The sequence below is a fragment of the Muntiacus reevesi genome, chromosome 14 (assembly GCF_963930625.1).
Source record: "Muntiacus reevesi chromosome 14, mMunRee1.1, whole genome shotgun sequence".
NCBI lineage: Eukaryota > Metazoa > Chordata > Mammalia > Artiodactyla > Cervidae > Muntiacus > Muntiacus reevesi.
The window spans coordinates 57,597,196-57,604,867 of NC_089262.1; positions in this window are offsets into that span (position 1 = coordinate 57,597,196).

Sequence of the window (7,672 nt, forward strand, 5' to 3'; positions counted from 1 at the left end):
ACAAAAAGTTGGGGTAAAGGTTTTGTGAGTTAAATCAAGTTATCCACAATAACAATCATCCAAACACTTTATGCCAAGCCATACCAGGATCTTGAGGTTTTACTGTAATGTGATATATAATACAAGGTATAAGGCATATTCCATATGAAATAAATCCTCAGAGAGTATATATGTTGCATGCATTTTGTGTATCTTTGTCTGTGTGGGAAGCAGGAATAGCAGAGGAAAGGTATAAGAAGCAGGAAATGGCTATATACACCTCCATCATGGATTTGAGTCATTTAAAGAATTTCCAATATTTCCAAATTCAAAACTCTGAAGTGGTACCTCTATGTGACTTGTGATTACTGATAACTAATATACAGGCCAGATTTGGCTGAGGACTGGGGAAATGATTATAAAATATCTCTTATTATAATTTATACTCAGTTTTTAAAAAGAAAGAAAAAAGTTAATCAACAGTAAATCATGTGAGATTAACTGAATCATTTACCCCAATTTGATTATATCAAAACACCTAAAGTCCAAAGACACCAAAAACAGACAAGCATAAATTTCATGAAGTTATAGACAGACTTGTCTATAGCACATATAAACATACACACACACACACACACATTTTTTCCTTGTTTTACCACTAGACAGAGATTAAGAAATGAGAAAATCCTTGCTGTCCCTTCAAGCAACAGGAGTCTGTAATAAAATGTAAAGCATAATCTGCTCCAATATTCAAGAAAAGTCCATACCTGAAAAGGAACTCCAAGATCAGCTTAAGGCAAAAGGAAAGGGAAAGCTTTGAATAAAAAGGAAATGAAGGAAAAATTGGAGAAAAAAGAAAGGCAAGTCATCGCTTGATGGCTATTAAGAATGTTCAGACTGAATTCATTATTCAAATTGATCAGGGAGTTCAATGTTGTCTTTTTAAAAAAGGGAATTTAATGTTTTTGATGAAACTGACTAGATAATTAATTAAATGGATGGTCAAGTCAGATAAAGCTGTCCAAGCATTTGGGTTGCATGCAGCAAGAAAGCTCAAAAGAAAAGATCCTAAAAGGAGCAGAATAACCAAATGAATTCAGAATGAAAAACAAGGCAGAGGAAAAAGAAGACAGCAAGTGATGGAACAATTGCTCCTGGAGGATGTGAAATGTGTCGGGCAAATGAAGACTTCTGATTAGCTCCTGGCTGTGCTGTTAATAAGGTAGAATTCTGCGGATTACCTGTGATTGCAGCAATTTTCAAAGCACCAGAACGTACACATGACGAGGGAAGGATAGGTTCAAGGGAGTGAATGAAGGGAGTCGATAATATATTTTTAATGAAAAATGAAGGTGAAAACCAGCCATGAAACAATGTCACTAAATTTTAAAATAGGGTGACAGAAGGGGTACCCCAAAGGGAAACACTCCAGTCAGTAACATGTAGGCTGCCTAGAACAGAAAAGCTCCCCCACACCTTTTCCTAGCTATGTTTCAAAGCAAATGCTTTGAAATAGTTAATCCTACTTTTTTTTTAATGCAGCGTGTCATGCAAGATATTTTCTGGGGCGATGTCAAATTACGTGACATGAAAGATGGTGGCGTGACTGCTGCTCCTTTCCTCCGCCTGGCCGTATACACTGCATGTTCCCCGGTGAGATCCGTGCACAGCTCACCGTTCAGCAGCCAATCGGCAAACACGTGTGGAGCACCTACTCTGTGCAAGCACTGTGACGGGGGCTGGGATGACAGCAGTGAACAGAACCCCAAAAATCTTCGCTCCAGTGAAGCAAACATTCTAGTTAAGCTGGGGAGAGATGGGCAAACAACACAGGCAGGAAGTCAGATGGTCCTAGATGCCGTGGGGAAGGAGAGAGCGGGAGTGGCATGGCTAGGATTGTGGAGTAAGGAGTAGCTCTAAAGTCATATCCGAGGATGGGGGTGAGCAACAAGGGGCTGAAAGATGACCCTGGGCCCTAGGCTTCTTTAATTTTTTACCTGCAGTAAATACACAGAACATAAAACTCACCATCTTCACCATTTTTAAGTGTACAGGTCAGTAGTATTAAGCACATTCAGTGTTGTACAACCAATCTGCAAAACTCTTCTTGTCTTGCAAACCTAAAACTCTCTTTCCATTAAACAACTCCCTAGCCCTCCATCCTCCCAGCCCCCAGGGACCGCCCGTCTACCTTGTGTAGGTATGATTTGATTACTCTAGATATCTCATACAAGAGAAATCATTCGGCACTCTTTTGGTTCTGGGCTTCTTGTGATGACCAATGGAAACCATGGTAAGGTATGTGATGCGATTACTCCTGAGGTCCTCTAGACAAACAGTGGTGAGGCTCTGTGCTTTGGGTGGAGAGGTATCTGAGCGGTCTGCCAGGAACACACAGAACTCCGGGGCCCCTTTTCACACCTGCATGTGGGGCAGTACATTGAGTGCTCACAGACCTTGGGCTCTCTTGGCTCCTACAGATGGAGACAGTCCATCTGTAAGGATGGATCCAAGAAAGTTCAAGGATCATCTTCTTACCGGCAGTGAGTGGGACTCTCAGGCTCCCTCTTGATTGCCCAGAAATGCAGCTATGAGAGGGCAGGCAAACTCCCACAGTACCCAGCACATGGAGAGCCTCCTCCAGGACGTTACACAGAGCACTTGGTTTGGTTTGCTGGGAAATCACACTGCACCAGCAGGTAGATCAGGTTAGACTTCTGACTCCTACACTAGATTCCTTGTGTCCTTGAACACACCCCTTCACTTCAAGGTCTAATTTTTCTCATCTTGAAAATGAGTTCTTTGTTCTTTGTCTGTCTTCTCCACTAAAGCGTGAGCTCCTGGGTCTCTATTTTGTTGACTGCTCTCTTGCTAGAAAGTAGAAGAGTACCTGGTGCATAAGATGACACTCAATAAATATTCCATAAAAGAATTTATGAACAAATGAACCCCTGTGATCTGCTTAGCAAGCTGCAGAGCAACATGGTGAAAATATCTGGGACACTTGGAATATTTAGAAAACAATGCATTGAGAGAGTAATATTGAAATATACACATGCCATGTATAGAATAGATGACTGATGTGAAGTTGCTGTATAGCGCAGGGAGCTCAGCCTGGTGCTCTGTGATGACCTGGAGGAGTGGGGTGGAGGGGATGGGAGGGAGGCTCAAGGGAAGGGATATATGTATCCTTGTGACAGATTCTAGCTGTTGCAGGGCAGAAGCCAACACATTAAAAAGCAATTGTCCTCCAATTAAAAATAAATTAAAAAAAAAAAAACAATGCAATTCCAAACACCTGACTCATTGGAAAAGACCCTGATGCTGGGAAAGATTAAAGCACAAGAAGAGGGCGACAGAAGATGAGATGATCAGATGGCATCACCAATTCAATGAATATGAGTTTGGGCAAACTCCATGAGATGGTGAGGGACGGGCAAGCCTGGTATGCTGCAATCCACGGGGTTGTGAAGAGTTGGACATGACTTGGTGACCAAACAACAATCCAAACTAAAGGCGACTGACACAGACCTTACTTAGGACCACCCTGAGTTGCTGTCATAGAAAAACAATCAGTAACTCAGATAATGGAGAGAGAAATGTGGCTATTTCATAAGATGACACCACAGAGAGGTAAGATTTAAGCTGGGCTCTAACGAGTAGGTAGGTTTTGAGTAAGAAAGAAGAGGGAGAAAGTTCTCTTGGGTCGTTAAAAATATATTCAAGCATGGCATGAACAAATGACAGCGAAAAATCCTTCCCAAAGTTCTTCTTTCATCTCTCTACACTCTCTTCCTAGGAGTTCTATTTGGCACATGTTGGATTTGAGGTGCCTGCAGGAGATGTCTAGCTTGCATTTGGAAATGTGAGTTTGGAGCTTGGCCTAGAGGTCGAGAATTGGAAGTCATCCATCAAGAGGTAATAACTGCCATGGATGCCATCCAAGAAATCACAGCTTTCCTCAAAACTTATCCTAATACCCTACAGCTTTGGATCTTTCAAACAGAAGATGGTATTCATGTTGAGAAACAATCCACATATTCAATCTCAAACCAGTCATGTAGCCATATTGCAAAACCAAGCAGATCCCAAGTGTTCCTCAAGTTTGTGCTTGCCCCGTCTTACTCAAACACAGGCACCAGAGACCAGTCTGGACCAGGAGACAGGGAAGCAGGATGACCTTACATTGCAGTTTGCTTTAGCATTGTTCTAATTTATGTCTATTGTTCCAGCACAATTATCAACAGTACCCCTTTCACTCTCAAAAGCGTCCCAGTTTAGATGATAAATTAGTCAACCTATTAATTTTCCAAATAACCAATTTCTTGAATGACCTGTTTCCCAAATGACCAATCTGCTTGATGTGATCAAGTGTTTTAACTTCGTAGTTCATAATACCACTTTAAGAAATGTTTAGACTGTCTCTTCCCCAGCTCTGTAACACTTAACTGGAAACTCACGTCTCTTAGTCTTCCTCTTTGTCTGTGCCTCAGTCTCCCCCATCTCCTTCTAATTCTGTCCCCATCTCCAGCAGCAACAGCAGGGAGCAGACACAGAGAAAAATTGAATGCATTCTTATGAATATATTCTCCTCATGAATATATTGTTTTAGGAATGTATTCAAGAAAAATATTCTTTTATGAATATATTCTTTGTAAATGGTGCCTTCTTGCTTATATTCTTCAATGTGAGGAGTTCACATTAATGTATCATCCTTATGAGTAATAACAATGAAAAATGTATTTATAACAATCTTTCCTTTGAAGAATGTATCCTTAGTAAAATATTTTGTGGTCCTCAGCACCGCTCACCCACACCTCTCAATTTCCCCTGCTTTCTGTACCTCAAGTTGTTGAAAACACCTTAAAATTCTGTCAGAAAATCAAAATAAGAACCAAAACTAAATAGTATTAATGACATAAATAAACTTGGTGAATTCGTCCTTCAGTGAAAATGGCCGTGAAACAAATTCGTTTTAGGCAAATTGGCTTTCAATTAATTGACTTTTAGCAACCTGACCTATGACCTTCATGACCAGGCCATCTAAAATAGGTTGACCATTATCCTTCCCCCATCACCTTCACACCACCAAAATTCTCTCTCGATGACTTGTTTCATCTCTTAATAGTCTTAGCAAAACAAAATATAACTGTGTTTGCTTATTATTTTCCATCATCCCCACTGAGAATATTCTCAGGAGGGCCAAGGCCTCTTTGATTTTGTTCACTAGTCATTCTATAGCCCTATCACAATCTCCTGCACATATGTAGATGCTCAGTGAATGTGTTGGGTAAACCAACAATGAATGAATGAGTGTACCAGAGATCCCAAGAGAATCTCTAGATTCATGATAGAAACAAGAATGAATATAAACTGTATGCTTATCCCTAATCTCAGTTCTAAACACCATCATACCAAGCGTCCTCCTTTTCTATTGAAAGCTAAAGAGACCCTATGAAGCAAAACTTTTAATTGGATATGAAAAGAAGGGGGAGGGAAAGTGATTCGAGAAATGAGAAAACTTTAAACCATTTTTTAATCAGACAGAACCTGCTTGACCATCTGAAATCTGAACACACTGAAGAAACTCTCTACCCCAGATGTTACAACATTGCACATTTAGTACAGTGCTACTTGATAGCAGATGGCGATGAGTCAGGACTTAACAAAGACCTTAATGGCTCTCCTGCCAGCCCTTGGGCCATCATTTGCATAGGAAGCAGATCTGGCTTGGCTGCTGATGGTGATCGCCTCACCCACTTGGACATGACCTCATTTTCATGTCTCCATTTTCCATCTTTGCCATATGCAGGCATAACCTTCTGGGAAATACTATGCCACAAAAAATATAAAATAAAAGCAAGTCCTGATCATGTGAAGCACTATTTTAATTACAATTTTACTGATATACCTCCTCATCAGAAATTCATTTTTAATCAGCCTAACACATTTGAATTAGTGTGACATGGTTTCTTTTTCACTCATTTAATATCTCAAGTCAGAAGTTTATAGCATTGCATCAGGGCAATTATATGAAGGGAGGCCATTTTTAAAGATGCATATAATTTTATTGTGGATTCACACTGTTTATGAATTAGGTTTATAGCCTCACTTCGCCTCTAGATGCACTTATAATCACCAGAAGGAGAGAAAAAAAGACATTTCACAAATGAAAGCATAACCTCTTTCCCATTTGGAAACAAATCACCTCATCCTAATAAACACAAAGGCATTTATTTGCACTTAGATGATTTACCTGGGGGTGGTGGCGGTGGGGACAGGAACAAGGTCTTCATTTATCTGCCATTTCAGCTCACTGAGGTCCAGCCAACAACATATTTCCTCAGGAAAGGGCAGGAGACAGAGGGGCTGGAGAGTGATATTATTAAATGTACTTTCTGAGAGCAGAAGTTCAAGGGACACAGCAGGAATCTTGGAAAGTCTCACTTTCTTCCTCTCAAGTCCCTCGGAATTATCCAACCCAAAGTTCCAATAGCTGAGTCCTACCACTTTCCAACTTTTAAATACCTAGTGTTCCAAGCCACTACCTTAGTGTTCTAAGCTTTAGCCTGTCTCCTTCCTTGGTTCTAGAAGTCTTAATAGTTAATTAATTTATCAAAGGAGGGAAAGTAAATCATATCATAAACATTTGAGAAGTCTCCTATTTAATAGCACTGCTGCCTATAAGGATGCTGACAGCTATACACAAGATACTATTTTTGAAAGTGTAATTCAAAATCCATTAGAGGATGCTGAATTATATGTTTTTAATGAACTAAACTAGAATAGTATAAAGTAGAAAATACTAAATTGTGTTATCCATAATCCATTTCTATTTCAAATATTATGTGTGTGAAAATATGTGCTAATAATAATAAGCTTATTATTAGCAAACACTCATATAATGCTTGATTTGTACCAGGGAGTATACCAGGGGAATTTACATGCATAAACTCATTTAATCTTCAAGATCATCAGATGAGATAGGACTATTTTTTACCCCAGTTTTACAGTTGAATGAACTAAGGCACAGAGAATTTAGGTGATGTAGCCATGATGGTCCAGCTAGCAAGCAGCAGACAGGATTTGGACCTAAGTAACCCCACTCTGGAGAAGGAAATGGCAACCCACTCCAATACTCTTACCTGGGGAAGTCCTGTTGACAGAGGAGCCTTGGCAGGCTACAGTTCAAGGGGTTGCAAAAGAGTCAGACACAACTTAGCGACTAAACAGCAACAATAAACCCTACCCTAGAGTCTGTGGCCTTAATACTGCCAGTGCAGTGGTAAAGCATTTGCCTGCCAAGGCAAGAGACAGAAGAGACAGAGGCTCGTTCCCTAGATTGGAAAGATCCCCTGGAATAGGAAATGGCTACTCACTCCCGTATTCTTGTCTGGAAAATTCCATGGACAGTGGAACCCAGGAGGCAGCAGCCTACGGGGTCGCAAAGAGTCAGCCATGACTGAGCACAGCGCGTGTGCACACACACACACACACACACACACACACATACACAAACATCAGCCTGCCTCTCCTAAATATATTCCTTGGTATAGGTTTTAGTTTGTTTGTTTTTAAGTTTGATAAACAACAGTTTAAGGGGATTATGTATTATATATATCCTAGGTTAGTTCCAATTTCAAACATTCTATGCCATGGTCCTTATACCATAGGCCATATGATCTAATGCTTT